This window comes from Crinia signifera, unplaced genomic scaffold, assembly GCF_055691185.1.
Source record: "Crinia signifera unplaced genomic scaffold, ASM5569118v1 HAP2_SCAFFOLD_109, whole genome shotgun sequence".
Taxonomy (NCBI): Eukaryota; Metazoa; Chordata; class Amphibia; order Anura; family Myobatrachidae; genus Crinia; species Crinia signifera.
Genome location: NW_028142003.1, coordinates 329,519 through 347,045, shown reverse-complemented (window position 1 = coordinate 347,045; position 17,527 = coordinate 329,519). Strand labels below are relative to the sequence as shown.

At 46.3% G+C, this 17,527-nt stretch overlaps 1 long non-coding RNA gene and 1 pseudogene across 1 annotated transcript; both read right to left on the bottom strand.

Moving 5' to 3' along the window:
- The window catches only part of LOC146052156 (uncharacterized), a 47,277-nt pseudogene extending 43,536 nt beyond the window's left edge, over nucleotides 1-3,741 (bottom strand).
- Nucleotides 3,742-3,745: 4 nt separating this feature from the next.
- LOC146052151 (uncharacterized) lies at nucleotides 3,746-15,922 on the bottom strand. Its single transcript, XR_014467204.1, has 3 exons — nucleotides 15,875-15,922; nucleotides 5,191-5,369; nucleotides 3,746-3,923 (listed from the first exon to the last, which is right to left on the bottom strand). It is a non-coding gene; the product is annotated as an uncharacterized LOC146052151 (long non-coding RNA).
- Between the last annotated feature and the right edge of the window lie 1,605 nt (nucleotides 15,923-17,527).

Here is a 17,527-nt window from a genome sequence, read left to right as displayed (position 1 = left end):
AGAACCCCCCCATAGGGAGAAGAGCAGCACTACCCTATGAATATATAGGAGATAGATAGACAGAACCTATTTTATTCACTACTTAAATCCCAACTGTATTTCACTTAAAGTACTATTAGTTTCCAAAATATTGCAGCAGTGACTCACCTAAAATATATGAGCATTGCTTTGCATTATTGGATATAATATCGCACAGGTGAATTAATATCCAAACTTATGTTTCATCCTAAAAATTCAAAATGATAATACAACTCAAGCTCTGAAGATTTAACCCAAATTCAACTCTCAGAACTATCAACACAATAATAAATTCAAAAAATATGAAACTAAAACTACAGCGCCGAGTTCTTTTTTAGAGAATACTGGACATATAAATAATTATTTCCACAAAATGTTAAAAGGTCTGTGTGTTCTCTAAAGAATAATCCACATAACAAAGTGCTTTTTTTTTTTAAAAAGGCAATAAGAAGTCTTAAAAGATAAAAAAAAGAAACCATAAAAACATATAAAGTCAATAAAATATCCCCAAAAAGTCAATTGGCAAAAATACTTGTTTTAAGCAAGCCGTGCTAGAACCCAGCATAGAGCTGACCACTATAATCCGGGGGGCACAGCAGGACAGAGGAGGAGAATACAGGTAGCTGCAGTGGCAGTGCAGTCCCCAGGAAGCAGACAACATCCCCATAAAATAACACCGGTCCTGTAATGGGAGTTTATACGTTTTTTATGGTTTATGTTTCATGGGGTAGGGAGACAGGTCTGGTAAACTTCTAAGATGTGAACCTAAATGGATTTATAAACTGGGCACTTCCACCCAGCGTGGGCTAAATGTCAGCCTAGGATTGCATTGCTTTCTTTAATTAAATGTATGCAGCTCCATATTATACTTTAGTTGTATTCTATATAATAAGTTGAAGAATGTGTGTGTGCGTGTCTGTGTCAAATTCGCCAACAAGGTACCTCTGGACCTGGTGGTGTGCACCTCAAAGCAGTTTTTGGGAAATTTCACTTAGAAATTTAAAAAACACCTAGGTTCAATTTGCCAGGTGACCCATAACAGAGGCTATATGAGGGGGCACATAGAGTAAGCGCAGTTGTTATTGCAATAATTGTTTAAGCAGCAGTGTCTTTTATAATGCTATTGTCCCACTGTAGGACGCCTGATGGTCACGATGGTTACGGGTTTGCTGCACTGGCGGAGCGTGGGACGTGATGATGTCATTCTTTGGCGCCGCAGACGAGCGGGTGCGTGGTCCCGCTGCGGTCTGCAGCCAGCACGGCGGGAGTTTAGTACACTATCAAGGTATGTCATATTTTGTAATTTTTGTACACTTGAAAAAAGTTTATCTTACTAAACGGAATCGTTGTGTGAGACCTGCCTAGCGTCATTATTGGAATCCAGAGTGGTACTCTGTAGGACTGTAGGAGACATCACAGGCTCAGTGCTGCCTCTGATTAAAAACCCTCCCATGACTAGGCTGCTGCTGCTGCGGTCCTCCATGGGCCTGGGGAGCATGTAATGAGCTCCACCAATCAGAGCTCCGCACAAACCTCTCAGCTTCTGCCCTCTTGTGCAAAGTGTCATAGGACTTAGTCAACTCCCAGTCAGTCTGCCTTGGCACCCCATGCTCAGCACCATTAATCATTGTTACATTGACATATAGGTGAAGCTGGAGCATTACCCCACTCCCATGCACAAAACCTTTAGCTATATAAAAAAAAATTAAACCCCCCCTTTAAAACGGTCCTGATTGCAGGATAAGAATGACTGATTGCTTTAGTGTTAAGGCCCCATACATTGTGCGATTTGGGCCCGATTTCACCCGATTCGGAAGGATCGGCAGTGAAATCGGCCCAAATCGTATGTGCAGACATGCCATCCGACCCGATGCGTGGTCCCGTGGGCATCGGGTCGGGAGGTGGGACGGGCTGCACATAAGATTTGGTAAATCTTATGTGCAGCCTGGAGGCGGGCGGGGGACGCGGCATATGGGGAGCTGAGCGGGGCGGGCTGATGCAAGGGGAGGCGCACTGACCTGGGAGTTGATCGCCGCAAGCAGCGCCGGAGTGGTGAACGCGGTGATGGGTACCAGAGACCCTGTTAAATATGGTGAACAAACGTAACATTGGAAATGTAGTTATAGTTTTTGGTGCATGTATTGTAACTTCACATAAGTGCTAGTGAAGTGTAACATATTTCAAAGCAATAATTATTATGTAATGGTATGAAAAAAAGCCGAAAATGCATGTTAGAGTAGCCAAACTTTTTTATGCTCTTGATCAACATGTACACATATACATTAATGGCATTACTGCAATTGTATGATTCATTTGAAAATATAAATGTATGTAAAATAAAGACAACAATACATTTGGAGCATAATTAAGGCTTTTTGGCCTGGCTCCTGCTACAAACCCCCTTTCCACCTGTGGCAACACCACCCCTGGTTTGGACACTCCTACATGGGGGAGTAGTTGGGGAGCTACTGATTGTGGTGCTGGATACACTGCTGATACTAGAAGGAGCAGGAACAATTATATTGTGTTTGTGTGCTGAGTTGTATCTGCAGAGGCACCAAAGCAGTGGTTGGGCCATAATGGATTGGGTTTGGGCATTGACACTTTCATTTAGTGTCCTTAGTGAATCTGTTTGGGCCCTTAAGCCCTGGCTGATTTCTGATAGTCGTGTATCCAGAGTGGCAGCCATACGTATTTGTGCACCAGCACTTATGCGGACAGTGTTGGCTACCTTATGGATTTGTTGGGAAACTTCTGCATGTTGTGCATTTGATGACTTTGGTTTTGCATGAACTCCACCTGCTTGTGTATGAAGGTGTCTAATGACCTTGCCAGCTCATCTGCAGTAGGGGCTGTAGGGGCTGGTTGGGTAAGTGGGATATGTTGGAGTGGCAGGATGCTTGGTGGCCTTTGTGCGATGGCTGGCTGTGTTGCTTCCTCCACAGGATCCAAAGACTCCACTGTCTCCAGTATAATTCCGGCTTCATCCTCCAGCATTGGCGGCCGTTGTGGTGGTTGGAGCGGTTGTTGTGATGTCTTAGTAAATATGTTGAAATTGGTAAATATGTCCCCACTATTCTGCCGTTTATGTGAGTGTGCATTTTTGATAAATTGAAAGGTTATGCAGATTGAGAACCCATATGAGGAAATGGGCAATTTTGTGTCAAAAAATGAAAACAAAATTGTGTGGGGTCCCCCCTCCTGAGCATAATCAGTCCCGAGGAAAGTGGGACAGTTAGGAGGTAGCCATCTCGGTGATTCAAGGGATCTTGAGAAACAGTGACAAGATAGAGAGCATATAAATTAATTCTGTCGAGTGTGAATTTTCAGATGTATAACTAGATGATGCTTATGTGCAAAACACTTGCTGCATTCTGAGCAACTAAATGGTTTCTCTCCAGTGTGACTCCTCTGATGTCTAACAAGGTTGTTTATCTGTGTAAAGCACTTGCTACATTCAGAACATTTAAATGGTTTCTCTCCTGTGTGACTCCTCTGATGTGTAACTAGATGTGACTTTTCTGTAAAACACTTGCTGCATTCTGAGCAACTAAATGGTTTCTCTCCTGTGTGAATATTGTGATGTCTAATCAGGTCACACCTCTGTGTAAAACACTTGCTGCATTCAGAACATGTAAATGGTTTCTCTCCTGTGTGACTCCTCTGATGTCTGAGAAGCGCTGATTTACATGTAAAGCCTTAGTCACACTCAGAGCACAGATGTGGTCTCTCTCCTTTCAGACTCATCATGTAATAGATCAAAAACAAATAAGCTGTAGAAGGTTTCTACTATACAGAGAATAGCTTTTGGGAATCCTCCAGAGGTAGAAAAATGATGTCTGGTGGATTTATCTGTGTTGCTTTCCAAAATGTCTTCCAAATGAAAATCCAATTACTTATTTGTGCTGCAAGAAAAAAAATAGCTGTAGGTAACTGAGGTAATTCTACTATTACAGTAATAGTGTTACTTTATATATTGAACATGGTGTGTGTGTGTATAAAAGTACAAAAGTGTGTGCCTGCACACCTCCCAACTTCTGGGGGCTCGGAAGAGGGACAGTCATGCAGAGAAACAGGAAAATAGGCATTGTCTATGAAAAGGGGGCATGTCCTTGCAGGGATGCTGTGACCTCAGGCCACACCCCCAGGTTTGCCCTCTGCATTGCTGTTGTCCCCCCAAACAGAAGGGAATAGATGCTGTGTGTGAGCTTGTAAGCTGGGAGGATTCCCAACTGCCCCCCCCCCCCTTCCCCACGTGGGACACTGCTGGGCCCGGGAGGCACAGGAGACTGTCCCTAAACAATGGGAAGGTCCCGCAAAAAAATGGGACATTTGGGAGGTATGTGTCTGTATATATAGATTTGTTCATGTACAGAAACCCCATGAAAATCCTGTGTTTGCCCCTGACAGCAATCACCTGCATTAAGCCGTCGGCGTGGAGTTGAGAATAGAAAGTGTAGCAAGAGCAGCGATCCACCGAGCCCGAAGCGAGGCGAGGGGACACGGACACCTGTGAAGCCCGCGAGGGGACGCGTATACCTTTGAAGGTATCTGTGTCCGCTGGCTGCGCTCGCCGTCCTTAATTTTATGAAAGGCAGAGTCAATGCCCCCCGATCCTTCTGCCCTAGGCAGCTGCCTACTTGTAATCCCAGCCCTGAGTAAATTAGAAACTGACATTGTGCCAGAGTCTACAGAACATGTGCCAGTCTCTAGGAACATGGCTGCTGCTTCTTGTACCTGGAGACTTCTCTATAGTGTATATATCTGTGTATACAGCTGCTGCACAATTCCCCAAGTGTTGTGATCTGGTGCTGCAGCTGTAACATGGGACGTTGGAGAAGTAAGTGTTATACATGTGGGCAGGGGGTGCAAGATTATTATCTAACATTATGCAACAACTAAGTTATCCCAGCTGCTACATATCTGGCTAATGTGGTATTATATGTTGTACAGTGTAAAAAAATAATATTTATTTTTAAATACAATGTTAACAGATAATATAAAAATGTAGACTATAATGTTACCAGTAGGATACCCTTCCATATATAATTATACGATTATAGCATTATATGTAACCATTGTTAAAGTAAAACGCTTTAAGTATATATGATAAGACAATATCTGCACACATTTGATTATGTATCAGTATAATCTTATGTATAATATAATTACCTTACTCTGGGGATCCTTCCTCTGTCTCTCTCTTACTCCTCCGTCCTCCCAGCTCTCCAACCAGTAACTGATACAGCAGCTCCTCCATCAGCTCCCAGTGGCCTGATACAGCCTATTTATAGTCACTCCTCCCCATCTCTCCTCAGTAGTTCCCAGGATGCCCTGCAGGAATTCTCACACTGAGAGGTGACATGTAAATTAGGGTCACATAACATTAGTATACAGTCATTCACCACAGCAGCTCCTCCTGCCCAGCTCCTTGTCTTGTAAATGAGGTGTAAATATTCCTAAAGCCACTTACTACAATGGGAAATGCTAATTACACCCTGGCAGGGTAACACCTTGTATTGTAATTAGATCACAGCAGCCTCTGGCCTCCTGTTATGTCACCAAAGGATCTTTGTTTAGGAGTATCCTATTGTCTGGGCAGCCAGTCAGTAGGAACCTCACAATGATTCAGTGCTAAACTATAATAGAAATAGACATATATATAGAAAACCTGATCAAAAGTAATTTTAAATGAAGACACTGCTGCTTGTAATGGTGCTTGAAATACTCTTTGGGCGGTATTCAATGTGAATACCTGCGAGGTGCAGCGAATCCTTTTTTGGATTCGCTGCACATTCGCCACGTTCCGGAGCCGGCGGGCTCCGGTATTCAACGAGTCAGGGGCAGCGAGCCCCTGACTGGCGAATATGAGCTCCTGCGGCGATTGCCGCAGGGAGCCTGAAGACGGTGCCAGGCAGAGAGATGGTAGTCTCTCTGCCTAGCCTAGACCTTTGTGGGGGGTTAGGTGGGCTCCCCGGGTGCCAGGCAGCACAGGCTGCCCCCCCGGGGGTGCCAGCAGGGGGGCGTATATTCACTACACACGAACGTAATGATCGTGCAGTGAATATATGAATATGTAATGAGCGGCTAGGCTCCGGCGCCCCCTGCTGGCTGCTGTGTAAAAAAAAAAAAAAAAATATTATTTTAAAATTAAATATATATTCATGTGCTTACAACGCATGAATAAAAATAGCATGCCCCTCCTCAGAATAAAATTCCTGATTTTTTGACACCAAATGTAAAAAACAAAACACTTTATTTTAAAAGTTCACATTCCACTTCACCATAAAAAGATAGCGATTGCTACTCGGTGAATCATGGCGAAAAAAACCTTCACATGTATTCGCCATGTGGTCATTGAATAGGGTGATTCACCGTTTTTGTCAGAAATTCGCCAAGCAACACAAATTCGCCATAAAAACCTGGCGAATCAGGCTCATTGAATACCGCCCTATATATTATACTTTCACTAATAACTTCTATTACACCATCACAATTTTAATCACTAAGGATTCTGGAACAACACAAAAATAATCTGAATGTCCAATTTTAATTTAATTTTATTTATGGATTGGTAGAATCAAATACAATTACAACTGTTTGAAACTGAGGGGGCGTGACCACGGCGAGCAGGGAGTAGGTCGGAAGACGGTGTCCTCTCCCGCTCCAATATCCTGTACAGCTAAAATTCAGCTACCCCGGATGAACCTGTCTAATCCTGCCCAGTGCCGAGCTAAATTCCAGGTACCTTGGCATGGCCGCTAGCTCAGAGGAGGAGGGGGGTCCCGAAGGCTGGAGCGAGCAGTGTGCAGGAGGAAGCCGGGTGAATGCCGACAAGCGTGTCGGGAGGTAGCCGGAAGGAGCCGCACAGTGGACGAGTGACGGAGGTTGGATGGAGCAGTGTGCGGGCAGACACCGACGAGTGAGCCGGAAAGAGTCGCTCATTGACTGAGTGACGGAGTGGCTGTGAGAGAGCCGGCTCCGTTATCACAGCAGCAAGCCGCAGCAACTGGAAGGGGACAGGGGAGACTGCAGGCTGCGGACACAGTGGAGTGGAGCGAGGGGAGACCATTATCTTGTTGGACCCAGAGCCTGGGGGACGTTGGGGCAGTGGAGAGTGGCGGCAGCAGATTGGAGCCACCTGCCACAGGGCTGAGTGAGAACAGTACAATATTATCTCTGTGCTGTTTACCTTTGAATACTAAATATACTCTAGATAATACTGCATGACAACCACGTGGCTCTGAACCATTTAACTACAGACACAGGTCCACATCTCCCCCCCCCCTCTTCCTTCTATTGTGTATTACCCCCCAGACAAACAAAAAAGGGGCAAAAATAAAATGGGGAAAACACAAAACGTGGCAGCTGCAAATCACCTCGCAAAATATGCAAGGCCCCCGGTAACTCCAACAAAGTTCCCACCCTTTTACCCCCCCTGAAGGTGAAAAACCTATAGAGCAGAGTGTTGCCTCTATACAAAAGGTGTTATCGCATTAGCTGCCAGTGAAGGCCGCTTGACCAATAAAATTGAAAAAGTCCAGGAGGATCTAAATCTGATAAAGCAGACAGTACAACAGATCCGGGAATGGGTAATGGAGGTGGAAAATCGCACCTCAGCTCTGGAGAACGTGATCACTCCTTTATTAGGGAAGATGGACGATATCGCCTCTCAAATAAAATCCATTAACGCCAAAATTACTGATATGGAGGGGCGCCTCCGCAGAAACAATTTGAGATTTGTGGGGTTGCCAGAAAAAGCTGAAGGACAAAACCCTGAACAGTTTATACATAAATGGCTAATTGGCACCTATGGGCAGGAGGCCTTCTCCAAATTCTTTATGGTGGAAAGAGCCCATAGAATACCCATGAGAGCTCTCCCCCTAGGGTCGCTGCCCCGCACCTTTATTATTAAGCTACTGCACTATTCAGTATACAATACTGAAAATGGCCAGAAATAAAGGCCCTCCGACCTGGGACAAAATAAAGGTATCCATCTTCCCGGATTATGCAGGAGAAGTTCAACGGGAAAGGGCCCAGTTCTACTCTATTAAAAAACGTTTAAGAGAGTTGGACCTGCAATATTCAATGATGTTCCCAGCAAAACTCTGCGTGGTACATGATGGCTCAACAAAGTTCTTTAATACGCCTAAAGAGGCTGCAAGCTGGTTAGATGGTAATTTCCCAGCATAATGCATGGTGAATTCCAGTTAAGAATACGGCGATATGTAAATGAACTTTCGGAAAATGGACTTTGCCCAGAATATTAGTACTGATAGAGAAAAGGAATGGTTTTTCTCCCTCGCTCCTGAGGGCTGAGCTTTTTTGTGTTTTTTTTTTCTCTTCCCCACTTTTCTCCTCTCTCTTTTGGTTTCTTTCTTGTCATATCAAGAAATTTAACTGTATATGATATATTAATTGCTGGGGTACAACCTTTGGCACAAGGCGCTTATAAATTAACCATTTGGTATAAGGAGGGTTCACTTGGGGCAAACATAGAGAAACAGGAGTGGGGGAGGACCCCCAGCTCGTGGTCATTATATTTATTGTCCCCAAAAAAAGTAAATGGGGGGGAGGGGGAGAGAAGGGGCGGAGAGAAGGGGGGTGTTGGTTATGGGAGGGGGGACAGGCTTGGGAGGGGGAGAGGCATGTCAGAAAGATAGGAAGGCATGCACGGATGGGGCGGGGAGGGGTAGGAGGGAGGCTATAAAGTTAACGGCATTAAATTTAATGGCATACATTATTGGTGGGAAGATCTATCATTTGAAGAGTCCATTCACACATCTGCTGATATTGTGCTGATAAAATATTCCCTCCTGTCATGGAATCATCTTGCTGCCGCACCAGTGTGTCCACTGCTTTCTGTCAATTAGAGCACCCCATGAGTGGGAGGAATTGGTCGGAGGTTACCTTGTGTAACAGCACTGCGGTTAAAGAGCCGCAGAATCCAAACTACCATCTAAACTCCACACAGACCTGCTCATCCACAGCTACAGATACAAAATACCGTCCCCTTGATAGAAAGGAGAGTGAGCACGCCACGGGTGAGAGACGTGTTGTTCCCCCATTACTCTTGCATTGCTTACTCCTTTCCCCAACAGACATTATATCGGCTGGAAATTGCCGCAAAATTTGAGTCCCAGTGGCAGGACCTGAAGACCCATCAGACTGCCCGGCATAGAGCGCTGTCTGTACGCTCTGTGGCTGGATCATCTCTACCTTTCAAATCAGCAGCAGCAGCCTGGTGACCCGGCCCTGCTCCGTTACTATTATAATTTCTCCCTAGTCTGGATGGCTGCGAGCAAATAGGAGCTCGTGGTCCGGCAGCCAATCAGGTGCGGCTGCCAGATCACGAGCTGTTGGAGGCAGCCCATCCTGCATCTGAGGTTTCCTGCCTGGGCTTCCGCTCCCGCACATCCACCCTCCACCGCCGCCGGGCTGCTCTGTGGCTCTCTGGGGACCTAGCGACGGGCGGTACCCAGACAGTGCCTCCATTCAGCCTCTGCAACTCGCTCACTTCAGCCGCAGGCGCCGGTCCCTGCTCCAGCTGCTGCCCTCCTGTGACTTGGTGAGTGGCCTCCTTGCGTGTCAGCCCTGCAATATCCTCAGCGTGTCTGAAAATAGCGACAGACCAGGCTGCTGCTGCTTTTACTATAAAGCCGGGCAGCTTATTATTAGTCTTATTTTGCCCATATTAAGCCACACACCCTGAAATTAGGCCACACACCCTTTTTGCGCGCCACCCATTAGCATTTTTCTAGATTCGCCTATGTTAGGAGAGGAGTGTGAGCAGGGGCAGTTAGCAGAGGAAAGTGTTGCCAAGGAGATGAAATGCTTTCATACATCACTTCCGCCTGCTTTTCAGCCTGATTTCTGCCATAAGGCAGTGCCAGATTAAGCCTTCAGGGGGCCCGGGGAATTTTCGACAGGGGGACCCCTTGCACTTGTCATTACTGATGTGAAAAATACATTCCAACCACAGGGGGCCCCTAGCTAGAGGGTGGCCCAGGAGTACTGATCCCATTTGCCCTCCCTGTACCTGGCAAGTGCAGTGCAGCTGCCATCTGACTTCTGCTGAACTTCCACCCTTCAGTAGCCCAGCATTATTATATATATTATGGTTCTGGCATTTACTGCATACTGCATAACTGATCCCGGTGCCTTAGGTATGATGTCCCCAACATAGCAGAGCACTCAGTGCCAGAATATACACTCAAACGCGGCCTGATTTTGCCAGCGTCCAATATTACACTGGAGTCAGTACCCAGATAACTAGAGCTGCTAGGGATCTGAGGCCCATGGTAACATGTAAATTAGGGTCACATAACATTAGTATACAGTGCTTCACCACAGCAGCTCCTCCTGCCCAGCTCCTTGTCTTGTAAATGAGGTGTAAATATTCCTAAAGTTACTTACTACAATGGGAAATGATAATTACACCCTGGCAGGGTAACACCTTGTATTCTAATAAGGTCACAGCAGCCTCTGGGCTCCTGTTATGTCACCAATGGGACCTTTTGTTTTAGGAGTCACCTATTGTCCAGACAGAGAGTCAGCAGAAAGTCCCGTCCTGCATATCAGCAACAGTAACCTCCCAATGATTTAATGCTAAACTATAATCTAAATAGACACATATACAAAACCTGATAAAAAAAATAATTTTAAAATGAAGACACTGCTGCCTATAATGTTGTTTATTGCTGAATGTATTTGTGAGTCTGTCTTATGAAAGGTTCATAATGAACATTAACTAATCTTTTGTGGTCGTTATCAGCCCATCAAAAAATTATTATTATCCTTTATTTATATGGCGCCACAAGGGTTCCACAGCGCCCAGTTACAGAGTACACATAATAAATGACTAAAGGCTGCCATACATCTACAGATCGATTGTCAGATTGGGCTGGTTGGAACAAAATCCTGGTAATATCTGAATGGCAGTTTTTGGCAGTTTTCCAGCAATTCAAAGCAAATGGTCAGATGTAATTTGCTCGCATCCATTGACAGGATTTTGTTCCAACCAGCCCAATCTGACAATCGATCTGTAGATGTATGGGGACCTTTACAGTTGAGGATAATACAGGACAAATACAGGGTAAATGAACATCAGCCAATTACTGCAACATAAGTATCCAGGTGGCAGCAAACAGCATGCTTTGGTGCAGTGGAAGACTACTGAAGTAAGAAAGGATAACCACATGAGGTAAGAGGTCCCTGCTCGTGAGAGCTTACATTCTAAAGAGGGGGGCAAACAGACAGGGGTGACATAAGAGGGGTAGATAGGGCGAGGAACAGAAGGTTAGAAAGACAGTTTGCTGGGTTTGGTGAAGAAGTGGGTCTTAAGAGCCCGTTTGAAGTTCTGTATAGAAGTGGAGAGTCTGAGGGGGAGAGGTAGAGTATTCCAGAGTAAGGGAGCAGCACGTGAAAAATCTTGGAGGTAGGAGTGGGAGGAGGGAATAAGTCGTCAGAAAAGCCGACAGGTGTTAGCCTAGCGAAGGGGACTATTGGGAGTGTAAAGGGATATAAGGTCAGATTTTTGAGTGAAGGGCTTGTAGAAGAGGGTAGGTGGAGGTAGAGCATTTGGCGAGGAAGATGAGTCGGGCTGCAGTATTGTGGATAGATTGGAGTGGACAGGCATTTGTCAGGGATACCTGTTAGGAGGAGATTGCGGTAGTCCAGCCTGTATATGATCAGTGAGTGGATAATGGTCTTAGTGGCATCTTGGGTGAGAAAAAGTCTAATTCTGGAAAGATTTTTGAGATGAAAATGGCAGGTTTGTGAGAGGTACTGAATATGTGGTTTGAAGGAGAGAGAGGAGTCAAGGATTACTCCAAGACAGCGTACTTGGGGGCTAGAGGTGATAGTCGTGCCAATAATAGATAATGAGATTGTGAGATGTGAGGTTGTGCGGGAGGGTGGGAAGATGATCATCTCAGTCTTGGACATGTTAAGTTTGAGAAAGCGCTGGAACATCCAGGAAGAGTTAGCAGAGAGACAGGTGGATATACAAGTGAGGAGAGCGGGGGAAAGGTCAGGGGAGGCAAGGTAGATTTGAGTATCATCAGCATAGAGATGATATTGGAAGTCAAAAAAACTAATGAGCTCACCTAAAGAGGATGTAGACAGAGAAAAAAGGAGAGGACCAAGGACAGAACCTTGTGGGACACCAACGGTTAGTGGAAGGGGGGGGGGGGTAGTTCATGAGAGGAGACCAAGAAGGAACGATCAAAGAGGTACTACAGCCAGGAGAGAGCAGTATCACGCAGACCAAGGGAGTGAAGGATTTGGAGAAGGAGAGGGTGGTCCACAGTGTCAAAAGCAGCAGAGAGGACAAGAAGAATAAGCAGAGTAGTGGCCTTTAGATTTGGCAGCATGAAACATCACAGTAATGTCAGCATTCATGGCTGTACGCACCAACACTGTGCAACACTGAAACTTCTCCATCGGACACCTAGTGACCCCGATGTGCAAAACACTAGAACCCCCCCATAGGGAGATGAGCAGCACTAGCCTATGAATATATAGGAGATAGATAGACAGAACCTATTTTATTCCCTACTTAAATTTTCAACTGTATTTCACTTAAAGTACTATTAGTTTCCAAAATATTGCAGCAGGGACTCACCTAAAATATATGAGCATTGCTTTGCATTATTGGATATAATATGGCACAGGTGAATTAATATCCAAACTTATGTTTCATCCTAAAAATTAAAAATGATAATACAACTCAAGCTCTGAAGTTTTAACCCACTGCTGCTGGATCTTCAAAAAAAAAAAATAGTTCAACTCAACAAAATGTAAAAGGTCTGTGTGTTCTCTAAAGAATATTCTACATAACAAAGTGCTTTTTCTTTCTTTTAAAAAGTCAATAAGAAGTCTTAAAAGATAAAAAAAGATAAAAAAAAAAGAAACCATAAAAACATATAAAGTCATTAAAATATCCCCAAAAAGTCAATTGGCAAAAATACTTGTTTTAAGCAAGCCGTGCTAGAACCCAGCATAGAGCTGACCACTATAATCCGGGGGGCACAGCAGGACAGAGGAGGAGAATACAGGTAGCTTTAGTGGCAGTGAAGTCCCCGGGAAGCAGACAACATCCCCATAAAATAACACCGGTCCTGCTGATGGGAGTTATATGTTTTTTTATGGTTTATGTTTTAATCATTGTCACATTGACAGATAGGTGAAGCTGCAGCATTACCCCACTCCCATGCACAAAACCTTTAGCTATATATAAAAAAAAAAAAAAACACCCCCCCCCCCCCCCTTTAATACGGTCCTGAATGCAGGATAAGACTGACTGATTGCTTTAAGGCCCCCATACACTAGCCGATTTTGGTCAGATTTCAGCCAGATCAGTCTGATCTGGCCGAAATCGGACCAAAATCGGCTAGTTTTGATGTCCCCTCAGATCCGATGCGCGGTCCCGTGCGCATCGGATCTGCGTCGGGTGGTCGGACCTGCTGCACGTCCGACCACCCGACTTGGGACCTAGTGGGGCGGCGCGGCGGTGGAGGGAGCAGGGGGGGCTGGGGACGCGGCGCGGCTGCGGGGGACACAGGCGGCATAGAGCCGGGCAGGGGAAGCCGGCCGGGAGCTGTCAGTAATGAATAAAAAAAAAAAAGCCCATACAATGAATGGGCGGCCTGTGATTGGCTGAGCGCTCTCTCAGCCAGTCAGCAATTGGCTGAGAGAGCGCTCAGCAGCCAATCACAGGCTGCCCATTCATTGTATGGGCTTTTTTTTTTTTATTCATTACTGACAGCTCCCGGCCGGCTTCCCCTGCCCGGCTCTATGCCGCCTGTGTCCCCCGCAGCCGCGCCGCGTCCCCAGCCCCCCCTGCTCCCTCTACCGCCTCGCACAGACGTGTCCCCCGCAGCGTCCCCAGCCCCCCTGCTCACTCTACCGCCTCGCACAGATGCTGTCCCCCGCAGCGTCCCCAGCAGCGGGGGACACAGACGTGTCGCCCGCAGCGTCCCCAGCCCCCCTGCTCCCACCTCTGTAGCCCCCCCCCCCTGCTCCCCGGGTTTTTTACATGTGATAAATCGAGACAATTTATCACATGTAAAAAATGGCACATCAAGTGCCAATCTAATCAAGCTCCCCCGGGGAGCAGCCGGGGAAGTTCAGGGGGAAGTCGGGGGCGACTTGTCCTATGGACAAGTCGCCCTAGTGTATGGGGGCCTTTAGTGTTACAGAGAGAAGGGTATTTCACAGCATTGGTCTGCAGGCTAGTGTATATTCTAAAGATAAACATTGCTGCCTTATCAGTCAAGGACAGAGGAAACGGCAACAATTTATTCACAATTGTAGTTAGAAGTATTTGAGAAGCCAACGGAGAGGGAGGGAGGAGATTGATTTTAAAAGCTTTTGAAGCTGCACTACAATCCACTGTAATAGAAGTGTAGCCTGAGAACAAGGTTCAGCAGGACTAAATGTAAAGGCTAATTATCTGTTCTATAGCCAGATATTGGAAAGTAATGAAATAAAAGGGCTCCAGAGAGAACAGTTGTATACCTCTCTCCATCACCAGGAGACCCTGGTGTTAATTCTTTGAGCAGACATGTCGCCCAGACCAGGCAGAAAGAACAGAGGAGCAGAAAGAAGAAACTATTTTCTCTGTTCTAGTTGGCTTTAAATAGTAATAGAAACAGTCACTATACAGAGAGACTATTCTATAATAGTTAGACGCTAAACAACTTCAGCCGAAGTACAGTATAAAAAGGAAAGGATTCGGTGGGACTGCATATAATAAAAAAAAGAAAAGCGAATGTTACAGGGCAAGTGGTCATTTCCTGTTTCGTGTCTCAGTGGGTTGGGATCGTTTGGTCTACAGCAAGACATAGTTAGGTCGACATGGGGAAAGGTCGACATGGATTAAGGTCGACACTAGCATTACGTCGACAGTCAAAAGGTCGACATGGACTTTTCACCTTTTTTTTACCCAAATGTCGACACAGTCAACATGGACACAAATTCCAATGCACAGCATTGCTTGCATCACTCACCATGCTTCGGCACACTATTTTATTCTCCCGCAACGCCCTAGTGGATGGTAGAGCATAAAATACCGCCTGTCGGCACATGCCGGCTAAAATAATCTGTGAAAAACCCCATGTCGAACTTTTGACTGTCAACCTAGACTGTTGACCGGATTCAGTTTTAAATCCCGGCGGTCGGGATCCCGGCGTTCAAAATCCCGACGCCGGAATCCCGACTGCCGAAATCCCGACATCATTGCGGGCTCGATATGCTCGGCACAATAATTTATTCCCCCCCCCCATGCGGGCTCGCTACGCTCGGCACACTAATTTATTCTCCCTCCGGGGGTGTCGTGGACACTCCCGGAGGGAGAAAGTGTCGGGATTTCGGCGGTCAGGATTCTGACCGCCAGGATTTGCACTGCATCCCTGTTGACCTAATGCTTGTGTCGACCTAAACCTATGTTGACCAACTTGCTGTAGACCAGATCCCGTCTCAGTGTGAACGGGTGTGAGTGAAATTCCCGGGTGTAATGCCCTGGTAATTTCACACAGGTTTTTTGCAGGGTTTTTTTGGGCAGTGTGAACAGGCTAGACCCAGGTTTTTCTCACAAGATGCAAAATAGCAAGCTCATAGCATTGCTCAAAGCTGCTTTTTATACAGCCAATCAAAGCTGCTCTTATATTCCACACACTTGTTGGCAGGCAGACCAGGGGAAGCTGTATGAACGTGGCAGACATGGGAATTTTCCGGGTCTAAGGTGCAGTATGTAAGCTGAGATGCTCTGTGCCCCGCCAAAAACCCGGCAACAAAAACCTTACAGGGGCGGCAATGAGAACATGGTATTAGGAGTTCTCTCTAAATAACTTACCAGCGTAAGGATCAGTCCAGCTGTAGTAGTAGCAATATTGGATACCTGAAAGACAAAGGAAGGCTATATTACTTAAAAGATCCATATTTATTTTACTACAAGAGAGAAAGAGAGAGAGAGAGAGAGAGAGAGAGAGACACTTTAACAGACTTTCAGGATCAAAATGCATGCATTGTCATTGACTATTTAGGTAAGTTCTTCTAAAGTTAAATTGCGCAATATCTTAAATTGATACTGTATATATTGCAGTGGCGTTCCTTCTTAAACATACATTGCATTCTAGTTCAAGGCTAGAAGAACAGAGAGAAATACTCTGTAGCAGTTTAATAAAAAATAAATGTTGTGTCAAGTTGTATTAGAAGGCAAAGATGATAAATGCTATTGTACGAAGCAATTTTATGTTTTACCCAGTAAAAGATAGAAAGAAGAGCGTGTTACTACTGACCTGTTCAGTGCGTCACTGGGGAAATCCAGTTATTAAAGTTATTCCGGTACTCTTTACCTAACACGGCGCCCATCGCGGGTACATTTATGGCTGGCCGCGACGCGACCGACGCGATGCCCACGATTTCCCATTGAAACCCATGTTAAACATGGAAATCGCGTCGGTCGCGTCGCGGCCAGCCATAAATGTGCACACGATGGCCGCGACGCGATGCCCCCGATTTGCCATAGGAATCTATGTTAAAAGGCACGATGGACACGATTTTTAGGTCCAATGCCTCAATGCCCGCGATTTACACATAGGATTCAATGTTAAATGGGCCTTAGAGCCCAAATAGCCACAATTAACCCATTAAATATCCCCCCAAATTTTTTAACACCACCCCACGATCCACACCACCCCGAAGTGTGGCGAGCGCAGCGAGCCCGCGAGGGGCGGCGGTACGCGTCCTCCGACCTTTTCATGCCCTACTATCCACGTCGGCGTGGAGTTGAGAATAGAATAGTGTGGCGAGCGCAGCGAGCCACCGTGCCCGAAGTGTGGCGAGCGGACGCGGATACCTTCACAGTTATACGCGTCCCCTCGCGGGCTTCACAGGTGTCCGTGGCGACGCGGACACCTGTGAAGTCTGCGAGGGGACGCGTTTACCTGTGAAGGTATCCGCGTCCCCTCGCGGGGCTTGCTGCGCTCGCCACGCTTCGGGCTCGGTGGCTCGCTGCGCTCGCCACACTATTCTATTCTCAACTCCACGCCGACGTGGATAGTAGGGCATGAAAAGGTCGGAGGATGCGTACCGCCGCCCCTCGTGGGCTCGCTGCGCTCGCCACGCTTCGGGTTGGCGTGGATCGTGGTGTGGCGTTAAAAAATTTGGGGGGACATTTAAGGGTTAATTATGCCTATTTGGCCTCTAAGGCCCATTTAACATTGTTTACTATGCTAAAATCGGGTCTATTGAGCCATTTAACATGGAAATCGTGTCCATCGGGCCTTTTAACATTGATTCCTATGGGAAATCGGGGGCATCGCGTCGTGGCCATCGTGTGCACATTTATGTGCGGCCGCGACGCGACCGACACGATTTCCATGTTTAACATGGCTTTCAATGGGAAATCGTGAGCATCGCGTCGCGTCCGGCCACCTTTAGCCCGCACACGACGCGACCGACGCGATTTTTTACCTCACGACGCCCACGATCAAGATCGTGGGCG